This window comes from Podarcis bocagei (genome assembly GCF_964188305.1).
Source record: "Podarcis bocagei genome assembly, chromosome: 1".
Lineage (NCBI taxonomy): Eukaryota > Metazoa > Chordata > Lepidosauria > Squamata > Lacertidae > Podarcis > Podarcis bocagei.
This window is the reverse complement of record NC_138125.1, coordinates 49676116-49698147: the sequence shown is the minus strand read 5'-3', so window position 1 is coordinate 49698147 and position 22032 is coordinate 49676116. Positions and strand designations below refer to the sequence as shown.

At 43.3% G+C, this 22032-nt stretch overlaps 2 long non-coding RNA genes across 5 annotated transcripts in view; one reads left to right on the top strand and one right to left on the bottom strand.

The window, feature by feature from the left end:
* LOC308582959 overlaps positions 1 to 22032 on the top strand; it is a 30711-nt gene that overhangs the window by 2847 nt on the left and 5832 nt on the right. The window contains exons 2-5 of one of the 3 annotated variants that reach the window (XR_014005974.1): positions 8561 to 8679; positions 12204 to 12344; positions 13443 to 13586; positions 16560 to 16614. This is a non-coding gene — a long non-coding RNA (uncharacterized lncRNA). The remainder of the gene's footprint in view (positions 1 to 8560; positions 8680 to 12203; positions 12345 to 13442; positions 13587 to 16559; positions 16615 to 22032) is intronic. The other 2 variants (XR_014005972.1, XR_014005973.1) reach the window with 2 other exon arrangements.
* On the bottom strand, positions 2982 to 21700 carry LOC308582985. 2 transcript variants are annotated; one of them, XR_014005985.1, is made up of 4 exons: positions 20675 to 21700; positions 8332 to 8442; positions 4610 to 4670; positions 2982 to 4484 (listed from the first exon to the last, which is right to left on the bottom strand). It is a non-coding gene; the product is annotated as an uncharacterized lncRNA (long non-coding RNA). The 2 variants fall into 2 exon arrangements; XR_014005984.1 differs by having other exon boundaries at positions 2982 to 4670.

Sequence of the window (22032 nt, the reverse complement as noted above, 5' to 3'; positions counted from 1 at the left end):
CCAAGAGGCCTCAGCTGTGGTAATGGTACAGATTTGAAATTAAGCAAATAGGGATTCCAACAAATGTGCCTCAGTCAAATTCTACACACCACCGCATCTCCCTGCCTCATCAGTTTATTTTTGCAATTGTTTGTGGTCCCTCACAAGGCTCTTCCTTGGATGCTTCATATTTTCTTGTGGCCCCCATAGGATAAGTATTGGGGGGAGGGGCTCCCATACTCATAGCTTGGCTAAATTAATGCTGTATAATCACAATACAGTGGTACCTTGGTACTCGGGACGGCTTGGCTCTGGAACAAATCGGCTCCCAAATGCAGCAAACCCGGAAGTAAGTGTTCTGGTTTGCAAACGTTTTTCAGAAGTCAAGCATCCGACGCAGCTTCCACGGCTTCCGATTTAGTGCAGGAAGCTCCTGCAACCACTTGGAAGCCATGTCTTGGTTTTCAAATGGTTTTGGGAGTCAAATGGACTCCTGGAACAGATTAGGTTCTAAGGAACATAGATGCTACTGTTTATACGTAAACCACAGATGGAGAAACTCTGGCCCTCTAGATGTTGGATTACAATTCCCATCATCCCTGATCATTGAACTTGTTGGCTGGGGCTGATGGGAGTTGTAGTCTAACAACATCTAACAGGCCTCTGGTTAACCATCTGACATAACCAGTTACTTATGTGAACACAACTGGAGGACACACTCAGCCTTGCACGTTTCTGAAGTGTGCTCACAGTCTCCTTCCACCTGCACTACAACCATAGTGGCATTTGGTTGGCCACACTGAGAACAGGACACTGGGCTAGATGGGCCATTGGCCTGACCCAGCGGGCTCCTTTTATGTTCTTATGCCAGCTCATGTGAACTGGCATTGGCACGGCACTGCTTACAAGTGTAGACAGCCAACATGAGTCACTCTTTGTATACGTATATTCATTGCCGCCTGTGCTACTTCGGAAACACGGCTTGAAACTCATCTTCCCTTTCCCTTAACCTCGCTGATCAGCCAAAGATAACCAAAATATGAGAGAGAGAGCAAAGAATGTGAGCAACGCACGTTTCCTGTATTTAAAGAGACAACCAGTTTTCTTTTTTTTTAAAGCTGCTGTATTCTGTTGCTGAAAGTGAGAGTAAATGGAACAACTGGAGCAGGTTCTCTTCTGCCATTGTGGTGTCGTGGTTAAGAGCGGTGGACTCGTAATCTGGTGAACCGGGTTCGCTTCTCCGCTCCTCCACATGCAGCTGCTGGGTGACCTTGGGCTAGTCACACTTCTCTGAAGTCTCTCAGCCTCACTCACCTCACAGAGTGTTTGTTGTGGGGGAGGAAGGGAAAGGAGAATGTTAGTCGCTTTGAGACTCCTTAAGGGGAGTGAAAGGCGGGATATCAAATCCAAACTCTTCTTCTTCTTCTTTTGTGGCCCTGTGCCCCATGCTTGTTCTTGGGCTCAGAACCTTTTTAATATATAATTATAAGCTATTTTAATCATTAGTGTAGAGCTATCGTTGCAGGGACTTTCCAACAGTTGCTAAATTCAAAGGAGGAAGCTGGAACAGATAATTACTTCACCACTAAAACGATTTGAGCCTAGGTTTTTATTGGCCTATCTCTGCCTGTCAAGATCAGTTTAGAATAAGAGGGCAGGGCAACAAAAAAAGGCAAAGCTGCTTGCTGGCAAAGCTCCCAGAGCCTTGCATCTAGGATGTCTCAGGTTCTTTGCCTTAGGTCTCCAGTTAAAATGATATATAGTGGTACCTCAGGTTAAGAACTTAATTCGTTCTAGAGGTCTGTTCTTAACCTGAAACTATTCTTAACCTGAGGTACCACTTTAGCTAATGGTGCCTCCTGGTGCCACCGCCGCGCGATTTCTGTTCTCATCCTGAATCAAAGTTCTTAACCCGAGGTACTATTTCTGGGTTAGCGGAGTCTGTAACCTGAAGCATCTGTAACCCAAGATACCACTGTAAAGTAGCAGAAGATTTGAAAAGGCCTCTGCCTGGACTCTGAGGAGATAATAAGCTAGATGGACAGATTACCTGACCAGGTATAATGTGGCTAACTAAATCTCACTAAAATGAATATTGTGTGTATACACAAGAATGACGAACCAGTCACATTCGATCTTAATAGGTTAGTCAAATTATATTTACTATTTTGAAAACATTTAGTATGATTTGCTGCAATGATTTCCCAGGGATACTTCTGTAGTCCCACAAGGCTTTGTGTCTAGGTACTAGCAGGCTGATCTGACCAGGCATATCTTAATGGAACAGGAATACACATGAGAGCACAACCTGACACCATAAGGGATATCCACAGTCAGGATAGTGTGTGTGTGTGTGTGTGTGTGTGTGTGTGTGTGTGTGTGTGTGTGTGTGTGTGTAAAACCACTGGAGGGGAAGAAACTGGCCTGGAACCACAGTCCACTGTTTTCCCAATTAAAATCAACACTCCCAGCTGCTGTTTACCCCACAGGTGGAAACATGTGGATACCTTAGTTTAATGCATCACATGGGCCCAGCATAGTGGCTTTTAATGTATTCTATGTCACAATAGAACTTGTAGGGCTTTTCCAGACCACCTGTTTATTGAGCATTCACCCTGATTTGTTTCCAGGGCGGTTACATGACATGGGGCTCGTCTACACATCTGCTTGTCCCACTGCATTCCCCTGGAAAAGCCCACTGTTTACTGCTGAATCGAAACAAACGTCAAGCAGTTTTCTGCAGATTGATGTTTGTTCCGATTCAGTGGTAAACAGCAGGTTTTCCCAGGGGAAAGCAGTTGAACGAATGAAAAACCACTCAGACCCATGCCTTGAAAGTATGGGACAAGTGGAAAACCTCTTTGACCCCTGCTTTCGAGGCAGGGGACAAGAGGATGTGTGGACAAATCTTTTGTGTCAAGGAAACGTTATCCCACACTTTCCAGTGCATTCCCTCTTCACTTTCCTTATTGCAAAAAATTGATTTTTGTGGCAAGTGGGTTTATTTTGGAAGACCTCCCAACCAACTACAGTTGCACAACCTGAATTTCCCAGTATGCAACTGAATCCCACTGTTGATTTAAAATAGCAACGGTCTGGAAGTCCCCTCTTGTTTCCTTTTTGTTTTTCAGGGTTAGGTAAATATTGCTTCATTTATCCCTAGCCAATCAGGTTCCCTCTTTTTTCCATGCCACTGCCCATCATCTTTGTAAGATGGCCAATCGCCTTCAAAAGAGTATGTGCCCTAAAGAAAAACAAACATCGCCTCTTATGTTAGCTGTACTTCCGTTGCGTCACACCAGTATGAATTTACCAGCATGAGTCAAACTGGAACTCATTACTTTTTTACATGCACTGTTAGGTAAAGCTAGTAGATGTGAAAAAAAGTATTGAAGGAGGAGGGCCATGGAGGAAAGATTATTGGCAGCTTAATGTGCAAACATTTATAGGAGGGAGTGTGTACCTGTACATATTGTTAGCAGGAAGCCTGAGTAGGCAATACCATTACTTTGCAGGAATCCTTAGACAGCACGAGACAAGCATTATGAGCTGTAATCTCTTGACTTTATACCTATGAGTAATACAAGAGTAACGAGAACGAGATAAGATTACATAACTTCATAACAAGTTGTGCTCTTGAGCCAGCTGCTTATAAGGGGGTCAAACAGTTTCTTAGAAGCTGTAAAGCCCTAGCTCAGGCATAGGCAAACTCGGCTCTCCAGATGTTTTGGGACTACAACTCCCATCATCCCTAGCTAACAGGACCAGTGGCCAGGGGTGATGGGAACTGTAGTCTCAAAAACATCTGGAGGGCTGAGTTTGCCTATGCCTGCCCTAGCTCATATACTTTTATTTAATTATTTTCTATATTGCTTCTCAGGAATGAAATTCTCCCCAAGATGGTTGACATAAAGCACAGCAATACCATAAATATATAACATTTTAAATCAGTCCCTCATTACTCAACCTAGCAATCCAACAGCATAGTACTGTACGGTCACCAAAAAAAGAGGCCACACAAAAAAACAGATCCCCTTCTCCAGACCAGGCCATACAACCATATTCCATAATGTAGGTTGGGGTAACAGAGCTACTTAGCACAGGGAGCATGAAACTCCTTGTTCTAATCTCGCCTAAATTGTGAACTCATAAAGCAGCTTTAGGCAAGCCACAGTTCCTTCAATCTCAGCACCCACCCCTTCATAAAATGTGAACAATTACACTGGATTCTCTTACAGGGTTGTTGTGATGATTATAAAGATGTTTGTCCCAATCCAACAGGAAGTAAAAGGTTTACAAATAAGCGGTGCATGAAGATTTCCTGGACATGAAAGTACTTGGGCAATGCATATGCAGCCCCTGTCGCATTGTCATCAGTAGCATCATTCATTCTAGGAAAGAGGGAAGTGAATCTGATTGACTGCTTGTACCTCAAACAGATAGCTGATCTCCTTAGCCTGGGGGAAATGACATGCAGCACCTGTTTGTGTCTCCTCTGTCACCTCCTGTTGGATCAAGACAAATGTACATGAAGCACTTTGGGTTCAGTTGTTTTGTGAAACACTGTAATGGTTGCTGAATACTTTGATTTCCTGGGCAAGGGGTAATATAGCAGTATTGTGAAACTCACTGTGGTGGTGGCAGTCTCAAGATAACTGGAAAATACGGTGGTGTCATTTTGATATGCTGTCCTGTACATAAACAGAACGTAAATGTCACGTTAAGGTTTCCACTGGAAATATAAATGCAAGTAAGGTGTAATGTGTCTATAGAGTAGGATGTTGAACTAACTTTTCAACTTGTTTTTACCAATAACCACTTCTTTGGCTGCTGAAGAGGAAGTAGGTTGTTGTAGCATCAAAGAAGTCTGTTTTGCAGTGCTTACACTTTCCACCATCCTCTCTTTTGCAAATAGCACAGAAGAGCCTCTCATTTTCTGTATCAAAATGCTTCCTAAGCCAGTTTTCTTTGGCTATTAACTCAATATTTTAACAATTCACACTAATTTCACACCAATTCGATCCCTCAGACCCCACTTCTACTGTGTCTTTCCTATATGTATCTCCATTAATTCTCACACTGTTTCTTCAGTTAGCAAATCACTGATGGAAAGTACCTATGAGAATGTTTCTAGTTTCATTTTAGCTTCATCCTGCAAAAGCCAAACCCACAGTAATTACCAGTTAGGCTGCTTCTCCTCCTGTAACCAGTGAACTGAACAGATTGCAATACAGTCTTACATCTAACTGCACATGTTGCATCTATCAGTATTTCCCAATGGCATGTGTGTTCCCAAGAGAATGCTCTTTTTATTTCAAAAGGGAGACGCTTAGATCTTTCCTGTCATCTTGAGAGTCTTGTATCTGGGACCAACTAGAAACTAATAAATCCCAAGACTTATTTCACACGTTCCACTTAAAACACACTTTAGTCTCTCTTGCTTTTGGTATGTATGCATAAAAGACAGAAATGCTGTTTTAATAACATTTGCATTGATGGATGCTGATGTAGAAAAGTGGATTTATAATTGCATTTTTTTTGTATCACCCGTGAGCGGATGCATTCTGTCTGAAGGACAGTTCTCCACCACTCGTTTCTTTTCCATAGATTTACACGCAGTTGGTAGTGGATTCCCCCCTCCTCATTTTACCTCTCTTACCAGACATTTGGGAGGGAACCCTGTCAATAACTTGCAAGCCAGTTTGCTTCACCCCTCCTCAGTTTGAGGAGAAAGTCTAATGGTGGCAAAAACCCAGCCATCAATTCATCCTTTTTTGCTGTTGCTATTGCTGCTCTGAGGAAACTGTGTGCATCTCTTGTTTTCAAAGGGACATGTATATGCACAGCATATTTTTTAAAAAGAAATGGCATCAGTCTAACCAAAAGGCTTAAATTGTATGGCATGGGGATGGAGCAGTCAAATGATGAGGCACTGGGCAGGATGTGGCACAGAGGCCCACCTGAAAGTGGCCCAAGGCTGGGCCAGAATAATGCCTGTGGAACTGCATCAGAGTATAGTTGCAGGGTTGTTTGGACCAGCAACCAAAGTAGGCAGGTAGGTGAACGTCTTCTCCTGCAAAAGCTTGAAAGGATGGCGGGGTATTTAAAAACAGGAAAAGCAAAACTCATGAGTTGTGGTAATCACACTAGCTGAAGGGGGGGGGGGCTCCTTTAAAATAGAGGTCTTCCCTCTAATCTCCTTGTGCCTGTGTGTTCTGGCTTTGTGGGGGCAGCTGTTGTTGCGCACAGATGACGTGCCCTTGTAATAAAGGTGTGAAGAATGGAAAGGGGTGGTGGTGGAAGGCAAGGCAAGAGAGTGTCTGTAGAATTCCGCAAGCTGAATTCTGCAACTTGGCATAGTCAGGTGTTCAGAACATGGGGGCAGGTCCAGTTTGAGGTCTTTAGGTACTCTGGGCTACAGTTGCAACTCTGGTTATGAACTTATTTCATTCTGGAAGTCCGTTCTTAACCTGAGGTACCACTTTAGCTAAAGGAGCCTCCCACTGCCGCCGCGCTGCTGGCGCACAATTTCTGTTCTCATCATGAGGTAAAGTTCTTAACCCGAGGTACTACTTCCAGTTTAGCAGAGTCTGTAACCCGAAATGCTTGTAACCCGAGGTACCACTGTACTTCAAATCCAAGCCTCTGCTTCATTCCATGTCTTATTGTATAATGAGAAACAACAATAGCACATTGAATGATCAAGAGTTGGCCAGGGTACTCTTTCCTTCCTCTTTTTTTAAAAATTCTCCTACTGAGCAATCCTATACTAACTGTTCATGTCACCCCAATCTCTGAGCGGTGTGAGATTCCAGGGGTACCCAAGGTTTGTGTTTCCTTTTGGAAATGAGATACAGTGGAGACTGGTGTCTTTATGATATATGGTTTATTTACACATATATACAACCTAAGCCTGTGATGGAGGAGTTCACAGCATTAACATCCCCCAAAGGTCTTGTTTCTCCCATAGCTGCAGCTTTGGATTCAAGCAAACATCAAACATTGCTCTGTCTCCCTGTCTTCCAGTTTTCTGCTGTTCCTCTAGCTCACATCATTCCAACTCTCTGCCTTCAACTCTGACTTTTTCTGTTGAGGGAGGGGTGTCCCACTCATTTGCCATCTCACATCAAGTCCCTTAATCCCCCGTCGCCTAACCAGGAAGCTATCTTGGCTATTCCAGGAATTTGAAGGCTTGATTAGTTTTTAACACTTGCTGGATCCAGGGATTAGAGGGGTTTGGAATACAACGTAACACCCCAAGCTCATGATATTACTTTTTGCTGGGTCGAGGGATACACTGCTGCTGTGCTGATGGAATGACCACAAAATCATGTATGACCTAGGCCTGAGAAGAGAGGTGGGAAGGACATGCATACAGACCAATCCCTCCCTCCTGGCTCACATGCCCAAGACATGCAACTGGTCCTATACATTTCTGGTTGCCTTTGTCATATGCACCTTTCACAGTTGTCTTCCTGGCTGTCAAAATTAGGCTGTAATTTGGGGAGCAAAGGCTTATCTTTTTCTTTACCTGTGGATTTCTATGAAGTGTTATATACTAAATAAAATGTTGCGCTTTCCCACTTCTGAAGTGCTTATGCATTTTTACACCCATAAGCCGGGCAATTCTGAGGAATCCTGCTCTGTGCCTCCTGCAGTTCATAAAATCATAGAATTGTAGAGTTGGAAGGGACCGCAAGGCTCATGTAGTCCAACCCCCTGCAATGCAGGAATCTCAACATGCAGTCTCCCATCCAATTTGAAATCATACTGGACACTGCTGAGCTTTGCATTTGTGTTAGTAGCTGTATAGCTGCGCCACTAGTTCTGATATCTTCATCTCATAGCCGCCCCCTCTCCGGTTCTCTCCTCAAAACACACCCTTTCCCTCTCTGCTAATAATCCTTACACCCTGCTCTGCCAGTGTTGTTGTCCCCATGTGTTATCTTGTGTTTGTCTTGCTCTTACTTAAACCATAAAAACTTCAGGGCAGGGAGCTTGTCTTATCTGTTTGTCAAGCCCTACACAAGTTCACAGGGCTGCGTAAGTGCTTTTGATAATCCACAATAACAATAAAATAGGTCATCTTAGAAAAAGAAACAGATTGAAGGTGTGGCACAAGCTCAATTCCTCCAGCGCCACCTTCTGTTTTTTGCTTTTCAACAAGTGCACTTCAGAGTGTTGAGATCATCTCAGTATGGCGAGTGAGGAGGAATGATTAGGGGACACAGAGCTGTTGTCAATGAACTTACTCCCCTACTTTTGTAGGTCCCACTATGATTCTGCCACAGACAGGTTGAGGGGATAAATTCATACTTCCTGAAACAATAAACAAACTAAAAATGCATGTACCTTTTGCATTTTGTGCTTCTCCAGATGTCATCATGCAGTTCTCCAGCAACAACAAAAAAGTCTTCAGAAAGCATATATTCAGGGCAAGTGTGCATAAAAATGCAAATATTACTGGAAATAAAGAATAAAATGAATTATATTGTGCAAAATTGTTTGCAAAAATATGTTCATTAAGAGAAGTATATACTAAAATGCTGATGAACTTTTTTGATTACCCTTTTTAAAATAGCAAACTCATGCAGAAATACAGCAAACTGAACCTAAGTTTTGAAAAATGAGAAACTCAGAGGGATGCTGAAAATGACAACTCCATCCATGCTTCACACTGCTGCATGACCATCTGCTTGGGTGTGTTGCCAACATGGCTATAAGCTATTTGTAGGCTACTCTACAGCTTATGTGTGGAAGGGCTCTCACTCAGGTCCCCAAACTCAGTGGAAAACTCCAAGCAACACAACAATGTCAGGACAGGGTGGCCTAAGGTCTTACATTAACATCACTTCTGTTTACGTCATGGGGATCATATCATATAAAAATGAGCATGTTTTGTTTGGCCTTGAACAGCCCTTGTGTGTTGTGGTAGATGCTTGGAAAGAGCCAGGTCCCAAATTTTCCCTTGCCATCCTGTCAGAACTGGTTCTTTTCAGCCTTTCCAGTGGAAGGAAATCTCTAAGTGGGTTGTGGCAAGCAACATGGCAGTTATATCTTTATGTATAAAGCAGGGGTCAGCAACCTTTTTCAGCCGTGGGCCAGTCCACCATCCCTCAGACCATGTGGTGGGCTGGACTATTTTTTTTTTGGGGGGGGGGGGATGAACTAATTCCTATGCCCCACAAATAACCCAGAAATGCATTTGAGATAAAAGCACACATTCTACTCATGTAAAAACACCAGGCAGGCCCCACAAATAACCCAGAGATGCATTTTAAACAAAAGGACACATTCTACTCATTAAAAAACATGCTGATTCCCGGACTGTCCATGGGCCGGACTGAGAAGGTGATTGGGCCGTATCTGGCCCCCAGGCCTTAGGTTGATGACCCCTGGTATAAAGCGAGGGTTTAGATTGGTGCTTTGTGACAGAAGAACCAGAGCTGGGTTTGAGTTCTGAGGGTGACTAGAAATATTGGAAACAACATTAAAAATGCTTTGCCCAAACCCAGAAAGTTTATCATACTCAGGCCCAAAATTCACTGCAAAGCTCCAAGCAAGCTAACAATGTCTGGTAAAATCAAGCTGTGCAGTTGTGTTAGAAAAGTCAGTAAGATAGTGGTAGTAATTTTGAGCTCTTCCACTCATTTATCACTTTATGACTCATTACTCCATGAAATACAACTGAGCAAAAATTATAAAAAGGATGAAGTCGTTGTGAGGATGAAATAGGATTATTCCAAATATGCTGACCTGAGTTCCTTGGAGAAGAGGCAGGATATAAATTTGAGCCTATATTCATAAACCTATAATGCAGCGGTGGCTTTATGGTGTCATAGGACATTCCATCCTGACAAAATTGTATCCTGCTTGTGCCGAAATTTTCCACACTGGATCTCCTTGCCAGCAAGAGGCGTTCTTTAAAACATCAGCAAGAACGCTGCAGCAATTTCCAAGAAGGCAAGTGAAAGAACTTGTCAGTTTTGCCAATGTTTAAATATTTTCAAACTATATATATTTTACTAGGTCTAGAACTGCCTCCAGGATTTGGAGCAGGATTTTGACATTTGGCAGTGAGGAAGCTGTGAGATCAGAGAGGAGCCTTATGAAGCCCTGTCCAAATTAAACCAAATTTACTCTGTTTAGAAAGAGAACTACTTGCAGATGCATAGAACTTGGGTTTGTACTACTCCTTCATAATTTATTTATTGTATGCATGCCCTCTTCTCAAGATGAAACCTTGGTACAGTATTTTAAGAGAGACAGATTAAGGAAATGCTTATGGCTTAATAGAGTCTGTGCAGTCATTTTCTTCCCTGCATGAATGAATGAATGGATGGAGAGTGGCTTAATGGTATCTTTCAATGTGCTATGAGGACAATTCACCTATCATGATCTCTGATGTTTCACTATGTGTTGCTCACATGCACTGAAACCTGTTTTTGCAGCTTTAAGGATCCTTGAGACTCCCTTCTAAATTTTCGTTAATAACAAAAGCCGTAATTCTCAGGATGCTCCATTCTGTACCCACATTTGTGCAATGCCATTACTGAATAGACACACGGCATGGCCAATGCCCACAAACAAGTTCCTTCATGCCCATTCAATTTACTCGGGGTGAAAATGTCTGCACACACTGGAAAAAAGCCAAGATCTCCATCTCCATTTTAATATTTGGCTACGGGTGGGTTGCCCCGATACATAGCCCATGTTTATTCTGTTTGTGTAGCCCATGGCACAAGTGGGTGACTAAGCCAGACACAAGCCACATAAAAATGATGGAGACACATGATGTAAGAGATGTGTTATCTGCACCTCTTACTTTAAAGTAGCTGCAACTTTCAAGAGAACACATACAATTAGTCCTGGGACATTGAGAAAGACTCCTAAGTGACTCATGGGAGCTCTGCAAAGCTACTAATGTGTGGGAAAAAAGCTACCTGTACCAGTGCATAATAACAAGGGAGTATGTAATAATAATTATTGTTATTGTAATAAGGGTTGGGTGGCTATATGAGAAAAAGGTGTCTGACAATAACCTTGGCTTGGTTTGTTTTCATCGGAGAGTAAAATAGTAGTTATGTACGCAAGGCATTAATACCCACGGCCCAGAACAAAACATTGGCAGTGTACCAGAAATGCACCGTTTTGTGCAGGCGTATGTAGGTTAGGCTAAACAACTCATGGAAGCTGGCATACGCCCTGGCATTATGCTCTGCTGATAGCCTGCAGCAGAGTGTAGAATCCAGCACCAGGCCCCCAGAGCAGCCACCAGGCCTTTGCCTCAGGATCAGTTCCTTCCTCCAAAGCTGGAAAGCAGCCCTGAACCCTACAGCATGGCAGTGAGATGCCAGGTCGAAAGCCTTTAGGTGCCACAATAGCATCCCACAATGGGCTTTTCAGGGTAGAAAAGGGAAGGGGCTTGAGAAGGCGGCAAGGATGCCTATGGCCCTGTCTGACACATAGGAAGGGTCACTGGAGAAGCTGCATGTGACAGACAGAACTCTGTACACTTGATTGGTGGGTGCATATCAACAGTTCCTTGCAGTGCACTGACAGCAAAAGCCTAGGTTGTCACTTCCCTGCCTGATGACTACTTAACTCCCAAAAACTGAGCCGAGAGAGGTGGCGATAGAGCTCACACCTGCCCTGGCAATTCTTGGTCTGCTTTACATTTTAAGACACATAGTTTGAGATGTATAACCTCAAGTGTGGTGAATGTTAGATACAGGGCATCATGGTATCTCGGTGGGTTAAAATAGGATTTTGTTCTAGTGCAAGAACTGGCTTTCAGGTTTTACTCGGCCAAACAACCCTATGATTATTATCTGTTGTCATGGTAGATCAGCAAAGAATTGAAAAAGTGTGTAACACACTCCGTAAGAAGATGAACTCCATGATGGCAAACACAAATTATAAGTAATGTTACAGGGAATGTGTGTTATAGGTTTTTTAAAAAAACACACAACTGCTTTTGAATGCTTGTATGTTGTCAGGACCTCTACATTTGAATGTACATTTGTGATTATTCAGCAAGAATGCTGTAGGCACAGAATTGAGATAAAGAAATGAAAGTAGTTAAGAGTTGTAGTACAACGTGCTCTATCTAAAGCGATACAATCTGCTGATGTGCTTAAAATGAACGTTCTCATTTTACACCGACAAAGGCCTGTTGTTGTGCAAAAGTGACTGCAAAAGTTGAGAACATTTTGTATTTTCAGTTTTGCAGTGTGAAATAGATTAACCGGGCTCTACCTCACAAGGTAAGGCATACAGAAGAAGATGAAAGGAATTGGTGAAAGCCAGAGAAGAAAAACACTGAAAGAGGAAACGCAAGGCCTGTGATTCACCAATGAGCCAAGGTACTGTGACCTGCCCTTTCCCCCTTCTTTGTTTTTACAGTCCCAGGCAGGCAGCAACAGCATGATGTTTCTCAAGAGGGTGGGCTGCATTTGGTTTGCTGCATTGCAATGCTGCAGCTTTTACAGAAGCTGCGTCTAGTGGGATTTATTCTTTTTACCCAGCTCATAAAAGCAAACTAGCCCTCTCGTAGTCTGGCTAGAGAACAGGTGAGTCTATTGAAGGTGAATCACCTTTTTCTAAGGCATAATTTTCATGGATCACTTAAGAGAAGCTGGAAGACAGCCTGTCATAGGGTGGCAGCTTGTAAACTGGAGATCTGCCTGTCGCTTTAAAGATTTCGATGCAGCAGAAGAGGATGCAGCTGCGATACCACCCCTCCCTGCTGTGAGGCAAAACCAGAGTCCTCCTTGCTCTAGTTGCAGGTAGGAGGATGCGCAGTGGCACTGTGGGAGGGGAAGCCGCAGCTGCATCCTCTTTTTGTGACTGCTGAGTTGTTAAAGAGGCAGGTGGGATTTCTGGGTTGCAACCTTGTAAGCCACAGGCAGGAAGACCCAAGCTGTGTGACCGGCCAGCTTGACTTCCTCATCGCCAAAAGGTTACAGATTCACCTTCATGTTCAGCCCAGTCCATTGGCTTGGCTGACCCCTTGAGGAAGCAGGGGAGTGCCTAAGCGGTGCATCAAGAGAGTTCAGCATTTTCTAAACCGGCTAATTAAAATTATCAGGTGTACTTCAATCCACAGAGAAGTGTTAGTCAGGGAGGGGATATTTTCTTTGCTGGGAAACAGTTGCTAGGTGAGACCACTGATAAGGCATCTTGCAGACCTATGTTAAGAAAGCTGAACCAAGTCAATTAAATGGAGGCTGAACTTCTGGCAGCATAATTGATAACCAGGACAAAATGAGCTCATGATAAGTGAGAGCAGAGAAGATGGTGTGTTCTGCTGCTTTCCTTCCCCTTCTTTGTTGTTCATTATTAGATGTTAAGAGTCTTTTGAAGCAGACTAATAAGATTTACAAGAATGACTCACAGATCACACAAGATAGACCAGGTTGGACCTGTTTTGTCTCTTTCTTTATGGCACGTTGAAAACCCAGTGACAAGAGTTCTCTCTCAAAGCTTAAGAAGACGCTGAATGACTTCAGATTCACAGAGTTCATTTCAAATAGTTCACCTGTACAATGGGCAATTGTTTGCAGTGGAGTTTTTGGCTTAGACTTCCTCCTGCAGCCACTGTTTGGGTATGTATTTCCTGCACACATTTGCACAGAAATAAGCTCAAGTCCCCTGTGAATAGTAGTACTTTTCAAGTTAAGTTTCCATGTGAGACAGAGACTTTCTCTTCTTGAAACTCAACCATGTGTTTATTGAGAAAGTAACCAAGCTTTCACAGGGATCTGAAGCCATCGAGCTTTTGATTCAATGGTGCAATTTTCACATCAAGGCCTGAGCAAAACGATGATGAAGAGCTCATTAATTTCTTAATATTTCTTAGAATTGATCTACTCCTTATTCCTTTAGATGTTTCAAAATGTAGGATGAAGAGGGTGGGAAGCACTGGTACCCATAGCTGATATACAATGTTGTGTGAGTGGACGTCTCCTTCCTCTCCTCTGTAGCTCTGCCACCCCACCCCACCCCCAAATCTGCTCTAGAGGATCCCCTAAGCCGTGACCAGATTTTGTAAGTGGGGCGGGGCTGGATAACCCCCAGTACAGCATGTGGGGTTGGGGCGCAATTCCAATGGTTGTCCCAATGGAATGATCACCTTAACATATTGTTGAATTCCACCCTATATGTTGATACAGTGGTACCTCGGGTTAAGAACTTAATTCGTTCTGGAGGTCTGTTCTTAACCTGAAACTGTTCTTAACCTGAAGCACCACTTTAGCTAATGGAGCTTCCTGCTGCCGCCGCACCGCCAGAGCACGATTTTGGTTCTCATCCTGAAGCAAAGTTCTTAACCCGAAGTAATATTTCTGGGTTAATGGAGTCTGTAACCTGACGGGTCTGTAACCTGAAGCGTATGTAACCCGAAGTACCACTGTATTATTCTTGGGTGGTATTCAGCCAAATTTTACTCAGAGTAACATTAATAGACTTAAATGGAAATACTCTGAGTAAACTGAGCTGAATCCTGTTCCTTGGATGGAATTCAATGTCATGCTAATACAATCAGTGTAAGCATTTCTTATACTTGGGGAGTGTGTGGCGCTGTGGTCTAAACCACTGAGCTTCTTGGGCTTGCTGATTGGAAGGTCGGCGGTTCGAATCCACACGGCAGGGTGAGCTCCCGTTGCTCAGTCCCTGCTCCTGCCAACCTTGCAGTTCGAAAGCATGTCAGTGCAAGTAGATAAATAGGTACCGCCGCGGCGGGAAGGTAAATGGCGTTTCCATGCACTCTGGCACTCGTCATGGTGTTCCGTTGCGCCAGAAGCGGTTTAGTCATGCTGGCCACATGACTCGGAAAGCTGTCTGTGAACAAACGCCATCTCCCTCGGCCTGAAGCAAGATGATTGCTGCACCCCATAGTTGTCTTTGACTGGACTTAACCGTCTGGGGGTTCTTTACCTTTACTGAACAATTCCCACTCTTCTCCCCACCCCCAGCTGCTCTTCTGGGGGTTCTCCTGACCTTCCTGAGAAGATTTGGGGGGGGTGCTGGGGGAAGGGAAGGGAAAGTTTGTTTGTGCTGCCTCCACTAGTGCAACAACTTAGTTGAATCTAGCCCATGATCAGTGTAAGGCAGTGGTGTCCAAACTTTTTTCAAAGAGGGCCAGATTTGATGAAGTGAACGTGTGTGAGGGCCGGTCAAAGTTCTTGGGCTTTTTTTTTAGGATTGTACCCCAAAGTTGTTGAGGGGTAGATAAACAGGCGAGAGCGCCTGCGGGCATGAAAGCAACCCACACGGTGAGCCCCTGCAAGAGCCCGTAGGCAGGCGGGAGAGCGAGCTGCACAGTGGCCACGATAGAGAGCCACATGCAGGACGCCTGCGCAAGCCGGCCAGCAGCCAGAAAACAGAACAGGGCGCAGGTGGGCAGTTTCAAGGGTCGATGCTGGAGAGCTACAGCTCTCTGCTGATGCGTTGACTCCTGGGCAGAACAAGCCGAACAGCAGGCACTCAGAATTGCTGGGGGGGGGGTCGGATTCAATCGACCAGGGGGTCGGATTTGGCCCCTGGGCCGGACTTTGGACATGCCTGGTGTAAGGGTACCAACTTTTCTGCTATGTCTTTAATATCTACACAAAAAAGCAAGAATTTGATGGCGAAAGCTTCACTAGATGGATCTTGTCGTGTGAAGGGAACAGATGCCCTGCCAAGGAAGTTATCCTAAATCTGGGCTGGCTCAAGACCTGGCATCCTACCATTCCTTGAACCATGTGTGTTCCTGCTCCAGTTCTCCAGTTCCTATTCCTGCAGCCGCAGCTGCTCAAATGCCAGCCCAGGAATTAAGAGACTGTTTCTCCTTTCATCCCTGGCAGAAGGGCTGCACTGGAAGTTCACTGGGAGCAACATCCGGAGGTTTGTCGTTTGCTACTGACACTGTGGAAGGCCAGTGGTGTGCTGATCCCCCTCTGAGAAGTCTTAAACTGCCAAATTGGTTCCCTCCTAAAGTGAATGTTGATCTGCATTATCAGTGGAAGCACTACTTGTTAAGTTGTGGGTGAACATATCAGACGACACAGCGATTCTTCAAACAGCTCTTGTTTATTCACAGGCCAGGACAGAACTGAACTGAAGCGCTCAGACAGCCTGCTTATATAGAGCTCTAGTACCACGTTACTGTAACAACTTTCTAAAACTATCCAATCACTGAACGTCACTTTCAATCCTTCATTTGCATAACTATCTACAGTATCCCCCTGCTGGCCCAGGGTGAGAACTTCAGTATATAACACTACTTATGTGCCTTTACTCCACTGTCAGTTTCGTTAGAGAATTTAGACATGGAAACCGCTGGGCTCCTTTCAGAAAGTGGGCCCTTATATTAAATGTCAGATTTAATATAAATGTCAATTTTCAGAATTTCTTTAAAATCTGCAACTGAGTGATTTTTTGATAAGATATTTAATAACAATAATAATTCCGCACCCCTTTTTTAAACCATTGGCATATAACCAAGTGTGCTTCTGTGTCATAAAACTCTATACATTCTTGGAGCTCTTATTTACTACCAGCTGGATCTATAGCAACATGTGTTTTGTGTATTACAGTGTCTCCTGTGTGTCAATGTGACATATGATTTATGCAAAAAGAACGACAGACCAGGTGAGAAAGCGTATTACCTTTCTGTTTAAAAACTCTGTGACTCTGGATAAGAAGAGCAACCGGGAAGAAGGGAGAAGGAATGTCAGTTATTGATGTTGCAAAACTAATCACGCTTGGGTTATGTCAGTGGGAGGTTAATTTTAGAGGGACTTTCACCGGTTATAAACAGCATAACCAGTCAGGATGTGGCTACAACTCTACTCCTCCCATCATAAGCCTGTGTTTTATTTCAAAAGTCTTCACTTCTGTATTTGGTTTCTCTTTTAGGAAGCGAAACCTGAGCTTATGGTGCCATGTTTAAATTCTTTGGTCAGAGTTCATTAAATAACTTTTTGTGTTTTTCTGCAGGGAGAATGCCTTGGATTATATGGTAATATAATATATTCTTGCTTTCAAACACTGTAAAAAGTTTGTCCCAGAATCCCCCTCGGCTCCAGTACTCAGTATAACATGAACATGCCTGGTTCATAGAACATAATATGCTTAACTTGGGGCTAGTAACTACAATCAGTTCAGTATGTGGGGATTTGGCAAAGTGGGTTTATTTTTCAAATGCTTATTATGCTTTCTCAATATGATGGTATAGTCATGACCAGACATCTGCATATGATGTCTAAGCATGTGCCTCATTCAAATCAGTCCCTGATGGATGTCTTTCCAAGGGGTGACAGTGTAGGGAAACAAATTCAATTCATCTGCCTAATCTGTACTTTCCAAAACAATGCACAAACAGTAACACAGCTATTTAAATTCACTTATCCGAATTTTGCAAAGCAGTTCTCTAGCCAAGTAACGTGTCCAAAAATGCATGTACTGGAATGAAGTGTGTATAAAGATGCATAGTGAAAATTGCTTTGCCAAATTTGTATAGTAGGCAGAATTGCTCAAATATGTGTATAGTAGGATAAATTCACGCTAAAACACTGAATTTTCATTAGGACTTATTTCGTAATAATTTTCAAGCTCATGTGGAACTGAACTTAAGAATGGAAAAATGAAAAACTAAGAAAAACCAAATTGACAGATTTGCCTATTCCTATGTGTGGAAGATTCTACCTGGGTTGCTATTGGATGCCAATGAGATAAGAATGGAAAAGAGACAATTCTACCCTGAAGTTTCCATAGTCTCCTGACTACATTGCTATATATATTTGAACCTATGGTGAGCTCTCAGCTAACCAAATAGCACCTATACAAACTGGACCTTGCTGGAGGCAAATGTTTTGTAAAGATGTAAGTAAGCAAGTGAGGTTACCCAACGAAGACTTCTGAATAACTTGCAAGCATAGATGAACAGAAGAGGGACCTACCCTGATATTCCCTTATTCAGATCTTGTTCTCAAGAAACTTAACACAGCAGCCATCTCATGTCTTGTTTAGGTCTAGTGTTTTGTTTTGTTTTTAATTTTTCACACACTAAGTCCTTTTTTTAATGATTCAAATAACTTTACTGAACACCTTCTTCACTTTCCACAGCTCTGTGTGCTTTCTCATTTTGACTCACAGTGTGAGTGAAACAGTTCCATTTTAAGAGGCCATTCTCTTTCATCGTTAGGTTCTCATGTATTTGCTGCTGTAAGCAGATTTCCAACATGCGGGGAAGTTTTACATACTCTGAAAACACCTCTGGAAATCCATAGTCGTTCTGTTTCAAATATGAGACCCATGTGTTTCTATAGTCGTAGGCAAATACTTTTAACATGCATGTGTCTGGTTGATATATGCAGGCTAAAATCAAAACTCTCCTTGTTATCAGTGAGATAATCTAGTCAGTGTTTGAGAGATGATGTTGTGTAGTGGCTTTGAGTGTCAACTGGGAAGTCCCCAGTTCAAATCTAACTTCAAGTCATAAAGACATTAGGCAGCTTTGGTCAAACCACTGTTCTAAGCAGAGATGAGGAGAAATTGGCATCCATGAGACCTTTATACCCAGTGCAAATAGCAGGCTTAGGAGGATATTTTTGTTGGTATTTTGGTGCAAAAAGAACTTCCATCCATCCCCAGCCTATTGTGTTCCCAGTTCAGCTTGCCTCCTGGTTGCTATGCCTGCCTTTTAAAAAAAAACCCTGCACCTTAAATGATAAAAAATAATAATCTTTGACAGTCATGATTATTACTGACACTTTTATTTTGATTTGGAATGCTATGTTAATTTTCTTTTATGCATATATTTTACTGTTTTGTAAGCCACCTGGAGAACATATGGAACATATTACAACAGGGACAAGCCACCGTAGTGCCCTCCAGCATAGCTGTCAACTTTTCCCTTTTCTTGTGAGGAATCCTATTCTCAATAAGGGAATTTCCCTTTAAAAAAGGGAAACATTGACAGCTATGCCCTTCAGATGTTGTTGGACTACAACTCCTATCCTTCCTGACTACTGGCCCGGATGGCTTGGGCTGATGGGATGTGGAGTCCAGCAACAACTAGAAGCTACCACGTTGGCTAGCCAGACTTTCCCTCTCAGCAGCCTCTTGATTTGGAAGGATATATGTGGGACCTGGTGTTGTATTGGTAGCAAGGTAAAAAGATAAAGGACTCCTGGATGGTTAAGTCCAGTCAAAGGCGACTATGGGGTTGCAGCGCTCATCTCGCTTTCAGGCCGAGGGAGCCGGCGTTTGCCTGCAGACAGCTTTCAGAGTCATGTGGCCAATGGAATACCGTGACAGAAGCCAGAGCGCACGGAAGCGCTGTTTACCTTCCCGCCACAGTGGTATCTATTTATCTACTTGCACTGGTGTGATTTCGAACTGCTAGGTTGGCAGAAGCTGGGAACAGAGCAACGGGAGCTCACCCCATTGCGGGGATTCGAACCACTGACCTTCTGATTGGCAAGCCCAAGAGGCTCAATGGGAAAGGCGAGGAGAGAGAATGGTCTAAAGCAGTGTGCAATGCCTCTAGCTTATCTTCCCCCAATCCCTGCAATGATTCCTGGAATAAGAAAGGGGAAAGCCAACAAGCTGAAAAACAACAACAACAACAACAACAACAACAACAACAACAACAACAACAAACTAGAGTTCTTTCTAAACAGAGAGGAGAAAAGGGGGGAGAAAGTTGTTACTCTTACCTAAGATGGGTTTCTTAAAAGAGGAGACAAGCGTATAATTCTTGAGTGATATGCAAATGAGTGATTTGCAGCACAGTTCTATACATTTCTGCGCAAAACTAAGTCACATCTAGTTAAATAGAGCTTAACCCAAACCTGAACCCGATTCCACCCTTATTTTCTCATATCTGGCTCTGGCTTCACAGCCCTAGGCCAGGATGACCTGTAAGCTTCAGTCTCAGTCACTTTCTTGTATCTGGAGCTGCGGCATACATGGCTGTCCACAGCACTTTTTCCAGGGTGCGTGTGCAAAGTTAAAGAATGGGGGGAAGCAGGCTAGTTTATCAGTGTAGTGGTTTAGAGCATCAGCTTAGGAGGCATTTGTGGACTAAAAAAAAAAAGATAGTGAATACCTCTTGTATTTGACGTTACAAATACATGCAAACTGAACATGTAAACTGTGGGTATTTCCACTCTCATTTCCTTTTCTGGCAGAATTCATCCAAATTTTTAATCTCCACTGACCAAACACTTCAGACTCAGGGGCCAAAAAGGGCTATATTCCAGGCACCCCACAGGGTTATGTTAGCTAAGCCACAAGAGTTGCTGAAAACACTCCAAAATCTGGAGATGACAAGCTCGATATTGTTTGTATTTTGTCTTGTGAGGGACAAGTAAGAAATACAAGTTGAGTACAAGGATCTCCAGAGGAAGGGTCATCAAGCAAGGGGAAGAGGTAGGTTGTATCTCGGGCTCTCTTTGGCAGAGCTAAGGCTCTTTCAGGTACTGTGGGCTGTGAAGCAGATACTCTGGTCGGCAACTTTGAGCCAAAGAAACAAAAGAGTATTTGTTGTTGAACTGAAGTAATGCTTGGTCTCCTAGTTAAAGAGTTACTGGATTTTACATGCTCTTATCCTCTTGCAGTGCAAGGGGCAAAGGGTTTAATAGGTTACCTGGCTTGTGGCCGATTACAATTAAAGGGGCACATTCAAGAAACAGAAATGACATACTTTTTCCTTTAGATCTCCATCCAAAGTCCGTATCACCCTCTTAACTCTAGCAGGATGCTTCAGTGCTCTTTCAATTAAAACAGAAAACAAACCATAAATCCTTCACCCAGACTTGTATCAAAGTTACTACATTTAGCACTGCACGTACAAGCTACTCAGAATAACAAATGTCTGGGTTGTCATTCATGAAGGGCCTTGGCTGTAAAAAGCCATTATTCACGGAAGGCCTATCGCCATTTCTACTGAGACATAATAAACATGGCATGTGGGGGAGGAAATATGTGGAAATATACCATGATGTCCAACATTTTAAAACCTCATTTTCTATTTTTAAAAGAGAGGAGATGAATAGCCTATTAGAAAAATGGAGAGGTGGAGGGAATGAAGCAAAATGTGAGTGAGTGAGTGAGTGAGTGAGTGAGTGAGTGAGACATGCTCCACTAGTTCAAAATCTAGTTTTAAAAAACCAAAGAAACAGAGGGAGCCTCCTCTTAGATTCTGCCCAACTGGATTTTTCCTCAGACCCCTAGAAAATAATATTGTAAGGCAATCCTAGACATGGGAATCATACACCTACTCGTTTATATTTTTTTACTCCTGAATTCAAACTTCTGAATAGAAACATATTGTTGTGAGTTGGGGACAGGGTAGGCTGTATGCCCGAGTGCAACTTCTAATTCCTGGAACCAGCAAGGATTCAATTGCTGGACTAGCCAGGCCAGCCTGGTAATGGCCCCCTAAGTATGGGTCCTTTAGGGTAACAGGGGCTCTGTGGCAGAGGGGGAATGGGTGGGCCTCCCTCCCTCAACTGTCTGTTAGAAAGACATAAGGCCAGAGTTAAGAGTTGTGTGAGCTAGAAGCTGGATGCAAAAACTGCAGGCTAGAAACAGAGAGACAGAGCCACACGGGCTTTAATGCTGTGAGCCCCTCCATCACAGACTCAGTTTGTATACATGTGTAAATAAACCATATACCATAAAGAAACCACAGTCTCTGCTGTGCCTCATTCTGAAGGAAACACGAAGCCTGGGTGGAATCTCATACTGCTCAGATTGGTGTGGTGTGCAACAATATCACTTCCTTCACTTTGATTGTGATAAGAAAATGCACTTTTAAAAGATTCTCAGAGGCCCAGAGGGTGGGTGGCTTGCATAATTACCTGAAGCCCCCTTCTTGTTACACCCTGGCCCAATGTCTCAACAGGAGTGTACTTTCAATGTTGGAATGTTCCACCCTTGAGGGTGAGGGGCTCTGGGTACCATTCCTGCCCCTGCCCCCCCAACTCACGGAACGGGAACCACACAGTAAATATATGTTTGTATGCGATGTGTGCTACTCTCGTTCAGCAAAAAGATATA